We start from the raw sequence: 12,066 nt of genomic DNA, 5'->3' as shown, positions 1-12,066 counted from the left end.
ATTTATTTTTTTAAATATTTTCAACAATTCTTGGAAACAAGTGTGGACGATTTTCCTTAAAATATTTGAATATGAATACGTTTTTAAAATCGTCAATAAATATCAAAAATTCAATTGACTCCTTGGTTTCACCGTCACAATACGCTTTCTTCTCATGTCATAATACGCTTTTACGATTTGTATAGACAAAATCGTAATATAAACGAGGTGGTACTAATTTGGGGTCCGCACCTTCTTGCGGGAATTGTGATTGGGGCTGGTCGTCCGTCATGGCGCTTTTGCGAAAAAGTCCTTCCGTTTTGAGGAAATCAACCCGCAGTGCAATAATAAGTGATTTGCAGAAGAATAACGATTCGATCGTTTGGGCAAACAGGACTGTCTTCGGCCTCAAGGATAGACGCACGGTATGGAAAAAACAAACAAGGAGAGATCGGGCATGACTCCTCCTGAGAGCCACGATGGATCTTGCCTCCACAAGCTACATATTATGAGCAAACAAAATCATCGTCACAAATCCGATTCCTTCCTCCTCCGCACGCACGAAGCCGCCGCCGCCGCTTCTCACCTCGCCGCTAGATCGGAATCGAAGTCGTTGCTCAAATCAAGAGAGAGAGAGAGAGAGATCAGATCGAGATTGAGATGCCACGAGGAGCGCTGTCGGAGATGCCAGGCCGTTGCCTTAGGCGGACGAGCCGCCGGCAAGGAATCCACGTCGGCTGGCTATCCGTGGCCTCTCAAGCCCTCTCTTATTCCCCCCTCCCCCACCTCCCACCGCCCGAGCGCCGTCACCTCACCTTCCACAGGCCCCCTCGACCCTCGGCTAGACGCCACGGCCGGGTCGCCACCCCCTCCCACCGCGAGGAAGACGATGGCAGAGCAAGGCGGCGGCGCTGGGCTGTACGTCGAGCCTCCCTCAGTGGCCTCCGTCCTCCATACCGATGCTCCGTCCCCCGTTTCAATCGGCTCTGCTGCAACTTCGCCTGACGACCGGTGCTCTGCCTTCACCTGCTCTGCTTCGGTCTAGATCGATACGGCCCTGAGCTCCACTCCATGGCCCTCTTCTGCCAAACCCCGTACAATCTCCTCAAGCCAACTTGCTTGTCAATGAGCCTAGCACCGCTAGCAATTCGCATGGTCTCTCTCTTCTGAAGATATGAGTTAACTTTCTGAAGCTATGCATACGACATCAAGTATTACTTGGAGTTATGAGGTAACTTCCTGCCGCTTCCTGCACCTATGCATACAACACTATGTATTACTTTTCTTTGCATGAGTTAACTTTCTGAACCAATGCTTCGTGTACCTCATTGGCGAGATTTAGGATAGATCCTTAGGGCTATGCAACCCTTTGCTTGGCTGTGTTTGTGTGTCTCGCTCACCCGGTTGTCGTGTTAGTGCTTGCGAGCTCACGTCTGTAATTGCTATAATCTATTCCTTCTATCAATACAATGATATTCAAGTCTTTTGCGTATTCGCCAAAAAGAAACTTTCCGAACCAATGCTTACGGCATCCGGGATTCGTCAGGCTGATGTCCTTCTTCGGAGTGTATGCAGCAACAATAACAAATGGTTTTTCTGATCAAAATCAATCAAGATTAAACTTTGTTTGGTCGGATTCGCTGTGAATTGGTATGGGTTGACAGATGAATTGCGAATTTAGGAACTAATAATGATATTGATTTCCCGCCGCTGCTGATTTCCCCGGAAAGTGCAGCACCGGGCCAGGCCACGCCCGAGGCGAGCGAAATACGCTCGCAATCGGCACGTACACGTACGCCCTCCGCCCTTCCCCGTCGCTACCTGGCGGCAAGTCTGTCTCGGGACGCAGGCTGAATCGGATGAGACTTGCGAAGCTAGATCGGGGCCATCGACCCAATCTTCAGCGATAGATGGAGCTATACGTGCGAGGGAAACCCATTCGGCCATCCGTCCAATGACTTCGCATGTTCCGCCGAAACGAGATTGCAGTGAGCAAGCTTGCCTGTGTTATTTGCTCTGCCAGTGTGCAGTTGGTGGCGACTGCCGTGCGATTGCCGTTTTCCCTTTTTCTTTATTCGATCTACTGCTTCCTAATTGTTTCTGCACCCTTGGTCATCCAATTGAAAATTAGCACCCTTGGTCATCCAGTAGTACATTTGGTTTTGTTTGCTGCACCGTTGTTTCTGCATTTCTAATTGGAGAAATGTTTGACTCAATTCTTCCTGCTTATTGGTGTAGGAGCCCAGAAAACGATTGGCAATGCAGGAGGGTTATTCAGTGACTGTTGGTCTCTAATTTGCTTATATAATAAGGTGGCATAATGGGTATTGTTATTCCACAACTTCCTCCACAGAACTTATGCTATTTCTGAATCCTGCCAGACTTGATACTGCAGACTGCAGGTGTGATTAGTCATTAGTGTGTTTTCAGCTCTGCATATTATATGGGCCCAGTCTAATATATTGTAAATGATTGGCGAGTGAATTCCTTAAGCTGGCTGGGCGTACTGAATTTGAACAGGCCTACTATGCACTAAGAGTCTCAATACAAAAATTATATGAACAAAGTTAATATATCGTAATATTGGCATGTGGATAAAAAATATTGGATTTATAAACTCCATCTGTTTAAACAATTTTAACTACTGCCAATATTGGTATTGATCGCAGGGAAATGAATCTTCTATTGTATATTCGATGAGTCTTAACATGCAGTAGTCGTGTAACTGATTTGCATCTTCGTAAGTTTTTAGGTTTATGAGTTTTTCCGACAATTTTATTTTTAGCCACATTTTGGACTTTGACAACTTGCCACAAAATACATAATTTTTCCATCAGATTAAGATAGCAAAGCATGTATTCAAACTTTTCCTGTTTAAATTACATTATGCTTATTTTTTTACTGTTTGGGTAGATAACAACACACCCCACAAAAAAAGATAACAATACTGATGTTTACTTATTTTTCTTTGTAAGATAAACATGATTCTTAATACTGAGTTGATTCTTCTATTTTCAGAGCAAATAATAATTTGCAACCGATCAATTTTTTATTAATTTAATAAGCTTTACAACTTCTGCATGTTATGAGAAGATTGTGGATAATATGCTTTTAGTCTTCATTTTAGCTCAGCCACCTCCGTTCTGATGCAGACCAATCTTGCCACGCCCCAACCTCTCCCCTCCCAACCTCGTCGTGCCCCCCACACATAATGGACTTTGACTCGAAGAAGAGTCCCTGTGATGTGCGTCTTTGAGTCGTGTCCGATTAGCAGATCTTCAGGGGCACGGGTCCAGACATTGCCGCGCCATAGAAAGGAACCACTCGACCGGAGGCAAATACATTGCATCACAAGTTGCTCCCGACATCGCCGTGCCGCAAGTTCCCAACATCAGCCACCGCAGCACAGGTTCGTTCCTCCCTAAATTTTCTTTCACATCCGACCAAATTGATAATCGAGGAGAGGGAGAGATGGCGCCGCCAGCGAGTGGATACAAGGGTGGCGCTACTGCGTGGCTGAAGACGGGGAGGCACTCGAAGGGATGAGATCCTGCTTTAGGGGAGAGAGCACATGGCAAGCTTGGCGCTGCTGCTTGAGGGAGAGAGATAGGCAAGGAAGAGAGCAGAGAGATGAGGGATAGAGAGAGCAGAGAGAGAGAGGGGCGCTGATTGCTGCAAATTTAGATAGATGTATGGTGCTTCTTGTATAATGTATGTTGCTACTGATTGATGCACATTTAGATAGAGAACAGAGATGTAGCTTGCTACACTCCCATCGATCAATCTATATGTAATAATAAATAGTACCCAATTCACATCCAGAAAATTTGCATCTGTCATCAAGGAAAAAGACATCCCTAAGCCCTTTGGGTTCTAATTGCAAGGTTAAATAATTATTCTAACTCTCTGAGATAATCTGCAGTTATTTGGCTCATCATTGTCCACAAGTTTCCGACATACCTCTATACAATCTCACCGCTCTACCAACTCCGCAAGCCACCCGTACTCCATACGCCGTCGTACAATCTCGGCGTTCTACCAACATCGCTGGACCACCGTGCTCTAGCAGAGGTACGCCTATCTCATGCCAATCTAAAGACGGTTATGTCATTTTGGGAAAGATATTTTAATTGTTTTCTACTCCATTGTTATGTACAAACATGTTGTGCCACATGCTTTACGACGTGTCAGAGGGCTTCCATGAGCTGTAGGGGGTGGTGTTGATGGTCAGCGGGTGATGTTTCAGCACAAGTGGTAAACACATTAAACATGTATTATTATTTTTCTCCCGTTGCAACGCACGGGCCCTTTTGCTAGTAATAATAAAGCACGGATTGACTCCGTGGGTTCACCGTCACAATACCTTCTTTCTGTAAATTTACGCTTTCAGTTTTTTCATCTATATTATTTTCGATATCCGAGGTGGTACTATTTATATGGAATTTTTATCCGTCGTTCGTGCGCTAAGAAAATTTAGTACGTTTCGTTCTTCTTGTTCTTTCTGACGTTCGTAAGCGGCATGGGCTTCGGGGACACATCGTCGGCCTGCACTGCCGCCTTCGCAGACCCACGTTTCTCTCCCCGCTTTGTCTGGTTTCCTCTAGAAAAAAGAAACAATTCATCCACACCTCGGACTAGATTCGTTTGGGAGCCGGAGATTTGCAACAAAAAAAGGGAGCTGGAGAGGATAAGGTGAAATCGGCGGCACCGCCGCCGCCGCTATGGGGCACGAGCATGGAGGCGGCTGGAATAGTGTGGTGCCGCCGCCGCTATGGGGCACGAGCATGGAGGCGGCTGGAATAGTGTGGTGCCGCCGCCGCTACGGGGCACGAGCACGGAGGCGGCTGGGATAGTGTGGTTAGGGAGTTGGGATAGGAACAGGGGGAGACGATGGAGGCCTGAGCGGGCGGTGCTGGGCGCCATGGGGTTCAACATCTCGCCGGCCTTGACTCGCGCACGTCCCGTTTCGCTCAGGGCACATCCTGCCTCAGCAGCCACACCTCTCCCTCCAAGCACAGAGCTTGCTGCTCCCACCCCCGTACAATGAACGGGCATGCCAAGGAGAGGAGCTCCATGCGTATGGGAGGCCAGCCGCTCCCCAGCTTCAGATCTGACCAACGTGGGAGGAATTGTTGGAGCACAACCAAATCCAAACGCCTCACCGGTGAGTACCATCATTGCCTGAAGCTTGGAGAGTATTACTAATTGCTTGCTATTCATTATTGCCTGAAGCGAGAGAACAGTTTAGTTATTTCTCTGGTAATTGATAGTTGTTATATTATATACTTGTGTTTTCTTTACTGTAGAGACCACTGATTATTCACCCAGAGTATAATGTTTGTGACTAACACCTATTTATCAACACATAGGATGACCATGTCGTGGGTGAAGAAGTTTGCAATGGATCAACCTTGAAGACACATAGAATGACCATGTCGTGGGTGAAGAAGTTTGCAATGGATCAACCTTGAAGACACTCGGAACATTTACTTCGAGTGAAGACTCTTGCGGCACAATTGCCACTGCCTCGACCTCGCCGATTGTTGACCTCGCTGGCTTGACAGCGTCCTTTGTGATTCTGAACATAGGTGCTACTCTCCTGGAAACCGCCGACTCAGGTCCTACTCTCCTGGACGCCGCCGACTCAGGTGCCATCTCCGTCCAAGATTTCATAATAATTTTTTATGCATCAAGACATTCTTATATCTACATGTAGCTTCTATGAGGTTATATCTACATGCAGCGTTAGAGAATACTACGTATGCTGGATTGAGTAACCCTTCCTTAATATTCTCTTTTCCTGTTTCTGTTTGGGCATTTAATCAAACATATGATGCACTGGTGGATGGATGTTGCAGGTGGACAACGGTGAAAAATTGATGATTGCATCTGCACTTCGTATCTAATTGTGTTATTTCAGAGCTAATATTTTTACTAATTATTCTATTCTTTCCACTTCTTGTATAAACAGACCAGGACCAGTATTCTGAACCTCATACCATTAAGGTAATCAACTAATTTTTTTTATAGATGTACTGACTGATTGCTAATTTCAGCTTTGTTCTTCATTACTGCAGGGCATATCTGTATTCTAAGGAAAATTAGTACACCTGGTAATTCTTTCTTGACATGGCTATTCCATCGAGGTTTAATTCTATGATACACAACTAATAGTTTGTTGGTATGCATAACTATCTTGCCAAAGGTTTTGCCTGTGTATATCACTTCGTAGTTGAAAGTGTTTGTTGCAATCATTATGAGCATCATGTTTGCCTTTTTGTGGAAAAATAGTGTAGAACTCTTCTTGCTACTATCATCAACTCTCAACGAGTCGGTGATGGACAGGATTATCATTCATGTATTTGAACAATTGATTCAGGTTCTATTCATAGATGCGTTAATTTGTTTTTGTATGACTCCTTTCTTCCATCAATGTTTTTACATCCAAATGAACTACACTATTCTTATACAGTCAAATTAGAATATTTTGATTTTTTGATGATCACTTAAATAAATGAATATCCACGGTTATCAGGGAGGGAGGGAGAGGGAGAGGGAGATGGAGAGATAGAGAGAGAGAGATAGAGAGAGAGAGAGAGAGAGAGAGAGAGAGAGAGAGAGAGAGAGCGTATTTAATATTTGAATAGCTTCCTTTACTAAATCACCTCTCTGATGGAGCTGCAGTTTTGCATGTTTAAAATGAGTATGTAAAGATTAGCGACATTTTCTTACAAGCACCTGCAATATTTGCATAAAATCCTTTCCTAGGGCTGGTCAACTCTTTTTATTTCTGTCATAGTACACATGTCTATCACCACAAATTGCCATATGTTTTTCAACGGTACATGAGCTGTGAGTTGCACTATTATTTTAAGAGTTCATAAGTTGGGTTGACTGTGAGACTCTAAATACATGATACATGGTCTTGTACAATTTATACTACTGTCCATCAAAGTGTTTTATACTCGTTATTATCGTAACATAAATATTTTTGTGATTAAAGTTGCAGGTTATTCCTTTGAATGATCTAAGAAATATATCTGGATTAGGGAAGCATGAAGCACAAGCAATCACCTCAGATATCGAATCTCGAGCATACAGATATAAGCTTATAAAATCCTTTAGTACTGATTTGGCTGCTGCTCCTAACAAAGCATCATTCCTCCAAAATCTCTGTCAAGAGTTACAGTTTGATCCTGAACTTGCTAGCAAGATGCATAAAGAAACCAAGCTGACACTTGTTTTTTGTATTGCATCATTAATTTTACAGCATAGTTCTATGTTAGCTCAAAATTTGATCTTGCTCCTGCTAGCAAGATGTGTACCATATTAGCTACAGTTTGAAGGATACAATCCTTTGTTTCAAGACTGATGGTTAAACATTCCTCCAGTGTGAAAGTTATTATTTTCTGTTCAAATTTCTTCGTTACATTCCTTCGGTGTGAAAGTTATTAGTTTCAGTTTGAAGGATATAATTTTAACTATATGTATTTGGCTATCAAACAGCTTTTCTGCTATCCGATTTTGTTTTTGCAAAAGTTGCTTCTGTTCTATATAGGTGTATAGTTTTCATGCTAACTGGAAAGTACCAAAGTACCAAAGTTGTCTATCCTAGCTGCACCAAACTACATTTTTCTTGTTTTATTAATATGAGATATATAAGAAAGTGCAGCGGGAATCGCTTGTACTCATGCTTGAGGATATTTGGCTTAGGCTCCTGGACTGCCTCATGGCCACAGTGCAGATGGGACACTTGTGGTTATCTTCATGTGTCATTGGTGGTCAGAGAAACAAAACAAAGCTGGAGTGGAAGGTTGAAACAAAACAAAGGGTCTAGGACTAGGAGTTTCAATACGTTGTTAAAAATTGTGCCAAACATTAAGGTTGATTTCAGTTCCTTTGCATATGTGTTCATCCTTCTAGCATAAGAAAAATATGGTGCTTTGCTTGAAAAATTTGTGGCTTAGTTCTGGAAGGCATTAAGTTTCCAGACATGCTGGTATTGATCAATCCATCCCTCTGAAAACATGACTCCCTCTTTCACATGCTTCCTATAAGCTATGCACATGCCATCTCGCCAAGCACTGATAACATGTTTCATTTAAGAGATCATCTGAGATTTGCATAATTGTTTTGAGAATGGGCAGGTAGCATCAACACCGGCCTCGATCAGTGTCGGGGCAATGGTGAACCGACAAAGAAGGCAGCTCGGGTAGGGTGGCGCAGGACATCGACACTGGCCACGACCAACATCAGAGGATGGGTCGTTGGGACAGAAGGAGGAAGACAAAGAGGATGAAGAAGACATGGGTCGTTGGGACGGAAGGAGGAAGACAAAGAGGATGAAGAAGACGGCGATCACAATGTTTTATCACCGATAAAAAACAGACGACCGATGCATAGTTGCTCTCATACTATCTGCTAAAGAAATTGATAAGAGGCGAAATATATTCGAAGGACTTCACACATGTCACTTAGTCATCAGTTTGATTTATTCATGTATTTCGCCCGTAGCTCATCAGTTTGATTTATTCATGTATTTCGCCCGTAGCAACGCACGGGCATTGTATATATATACTCATCAGTTTGATTTATTCATGTATTTCGCCCGTAGCAACGCACGGGCATTGTATATATATATATATATATATGCCAGGAGGCGCCCCAAGTAGGACCGAATCCTACTTGGGCTCCTCCCAAGCCCCCGCCCCCTGCCATATATATCGGAGGGGGAAGGAAAGAGGGGGGAGGGGGAAGGAAGGGGGAATCCTATTCCCTTTCTTTCCTTTCCTCCTTCCCCTTTCCTTCTCCACTTTGGCCGGCCCATATGGGGGGCACACCAGCCCCTTCTGGCTGGTGCGTTTCCCTCCTAATGACAACTCATGTCCATGGTTAGGAAACCTTAACTATCTTTGATCAACGAGCTAGTCTAGTAGAGGCTTACTAGGGACACTATGTTTGTTTATGTATTCACACATGTATTAAGGTTTCCTATCAATATAATTCTAGCATAAACAATAAACCTTTATCATGAATAAGGAAATATAAAATAACAACTTTATTGTTGCCTCTAGGGCATATTTCCTTCAATATCATGTTATGTATGGCTCTTCGGGGCCTCTTAAATAAATAATTTGAGTTGTAGAGTTATGTTGTGATGCCATGTTTTATCAACACATACTTGCATGCTCTCTCTCTCTATCTATCTATCTCTCTCTCTCTCTCTCAATCGCTCGATGAATTGTCAACCCTCAATGTTGTGTTACACACCTAAGTAATTCTTCCAAAACCAAAGATTGCGTCTCCCATGTGGCAATGGTGGTTTATCTTCTGTCTAAATTTAAGTGTGATTCTTTGCGCAAATTTCCACAATCGCCAACTTGCTTTGGTCTTCCAAATACTAACAAGACCGAAGTATTTTCCTTGAATGCTCATTCGGGATAGGCTCAACACTAGAGAAAGGCTTCCAAGGAATAACTGTATTGCCCTGGATAACGATTGGTGTATCCTTTGCTACAACAATGATGTCGAAAAACAGGATCATCTCATCATCTTATATTTTTTCAGTCAAAGACGCTCGAGGAAAACCTTCTTCAACTCGGCAATAACAATGAATTTGCAGACTCTGTCCACTTTGCTAGAGCCAGCTTTGCTAGTCTGCTCGTCGTCGAAATTTTCATCATCGTAGCTTGGTGTATTTGGTAAGAGAGAAATGCCAAATCTTTGACAAACTCAGCCCTAGTATTGATTATAGGTTTCACCTTTTCTTTTGAAGGAAATGTCACCTGCTTTCCTTTAGACTAAAAGTTGACAAAGCTAATGCTCTTAGAACATGTCTTAATTCTCGCCCCTTGTACGAGAGAATATCCGGTGGAAACCAAGCTATGGTGGAAACCACGTGGAAACTATGTTTTGAAGTTATGGAAAATTCTGAAGAAAATACAATGTATCTCAGAGAGATGGTGTTCTATACACATGTACAAATCCAAGTTAAAACACAAATTCATTTATGTGGTACGAAAAGACAATTCAGCAAATAGTACCAAATAGTAAATGCCACTGTTTGTTGTTGAATTTGTTTTTTTTTCTTTTGTAAATCTTTTACTGCTTTTGTATACCCCCTTGGGTATACACCCACTTCCTGCTCTTGTAATAATCTTTTGCTCACATGGAGTCTTCCAGTCAAATAAGAAACACTAGTAGATATGCATATTTTGCCGCAATATTCGTTAACAAATTGACTCACTTTTTTATATTCATCTATGGAAGTATTCAAAAGAGTGCAAGTGCGCCTTCCTTTCCGTTCGGTGTATGCAAGCCTTTCTTGTCAACGGGTGAGTAATATTTTTGTGGATTTTGAGACTGATGATTAATAAACTCCCTACCTCCTATACATGCAACAAGACTTGGACCAAGTCCAGTCAACTCTGCTAATACTACAAGTCTGGTCGCAGATGCACCTTCCGTGAAACTTCCTCTCTACATATAGGTTTGCCATAGAAATCTTCCTGTCCAATTACCATACGTACACGTGTAACTTTTTAAAGATTTTTTACATTTATTAAAACAATATCATCTTTTGTGCTCCCGATTTGAACCGCCGTTCGCCGTTCGTCATCCATTAGCTTAGTGTGTAGCAGGAGGTGGTTCACCTAATCTAGAGGTTCAGTATGTGTGTACGAGCTCTTCTTGTTCAGCATGCACACATGACATGCCCACATGCTTTTGAATCAGGCAGTAATGAGGTCAATGGTAAACGTGGACTTTGCTCAGTCTTCTCCACTACCAAATCCAGCTTAATTTTGATATCTTCTTCTTTGTTATAGCTGTCTTGGCAAACAAGCAAGCTGCACATGCATGCCTTCATACCTGTACCAAACACGAGTACTTTATTAGTACAGTTAATTAATTATGGACGTGACGTGACATTTTGTCTTCCTAAATTATCTCAGTCGGATTCTGGTATCGTCGATGAATGTTTCAGTAGCTAGTACACCTAAGGACATCTCCATGGGCAAACTTCGAATTAACGTCCCCATTTGTAATCGGATACGTCCAAATGTGTCCACGGACAGCCGAATTAATGGACGTGACCATATAAGACTATCATCCAAAAATCTCCTACTTGTCCACCCCTGCTCCCAAATTTCTTGGATCTTCAACAGTCAATAGCCATTTTCATAGCATGCAATGAAGCCGCTATGCAATTGGCGAACCCACGCCACTAAATCGACATTCAATTCGTCGGCATTCACGTCCATGACCTTGGACTTCACACATTTGTTTAACCGCAAGCTTCTTCTCCTTGAGAATCTTTGCTTGCATTAGCATGAGCACTCTATAACTCTCTCCTCCTTCTTTTCCTCCTTGAGCTCAGTGTGTTTGACACTTTGTCACCTCCTTGTCCATGATGTCCTCCACTTCTCTGACTATTTGGTTGCCGCCCCATTGCACTTTTCTTGATTGTGCTCCCACTTCTTCCTACTCGACCTCGACACACGGGTAGCCGGTGCAAGCCATCCTCCAACTACGCCGCCTATTACACCAACTTTGCACACTTTGGCATTGGCGGTCTTGAGTGAATTGACAAAGTCGCTTTGGCCATTGAACTTGATCGACAATGATGCTTCGTGAATGGATTGCCCTCATTCTTCTTGTACAACATCATCGTGAGGTCGGGCTAGGGAAACAAAACATTCACACGATCAATACGTTGTAATCCCACGCACCACAAAACATAAAGCAAATGGAGCAAAAACTTACGAGATCATTGAGTCCCATGCCACTTGGTGCCTGGTTTTTTATTAATTTGTGCGTACACACCACAAAATCACATAATTCTAGATGGATTATTCAGTGGCATACCATCGATGATTGAGTGAGCTATCATTCCGATCAAGAACCCTTTCCACATTGTACGGAGGGTAGTGCTTGTTCTCATGAAAGAACTCATGCACCCTTCTTTAAAATGCCGTCCCCCTTTGCTACGCAGTGGCAAATGGGTCAACGCTTGTGCCCGACCAAGCCAAGCACAATAATTCGTCCTCCATCCCTCGCAGTTTTCCACTATCGTTGATGAAATTCATC

At 43.1% G+C, this 12,066-nt stretch overlaps 1 long non-coding RNA gene across 3 annotated transcripts; it reads left to right on the top strand.

Moving 5' to 3' along the window:
• The first annotated feature begins 423 nt into the window (after positions 1 to 423).
• On the top strand, positions 424 to 8,451 carry LOC123170102 (uncharacterized). Of its 3 annotated transcripts, XR_006485039.1 has the most exons (9): positions 424 to 1,210; positions 2,218 to 2,381; positions 3,132 to 3,388; positions 3,902 to 4,233; positions 4,545 to 5,143; positions 5,349 to 5,627; positions 5,951 to 5,985; positions 6,057 to 6,092; positions 6,983 to 8,451. It is a non-coding gene; the product is annotated as an uncharacterized lncRNA (long non-coding RNA). The 3 variants fall into 3 exon arrangements; XR_006485038.1 differs by having other exon boundaries at positions 2,218 to 2,303; positions 3,902 to 5,143; XR_006485037.1 differs by having other exon boundaries at positions 3,902 to 5,143.
• Positions 8,452 to 12,066: the final 3,615 nt, after the last annotated feature.

Source organism: Triticum aestivum, chromosome 7D (genome assembly GCF_018294505.1).
Source record: "Triticum aestivum cultivar Chinese Spring chromosome 7D, IWGSC CS RefSeq v2.1, whole genome shotgun sequence".
Taxonomy (NCBI): Eukaryota; Viridiplantae; Streptophyta; class Magnoliopsida; order Poales; family Poaceae; genus Triticum; species Triticum aestivum.
Note: the sequence above shows the minus strand (reverse complement) of the source record. Positions and strands in the feature narration are given on the sequence as shown.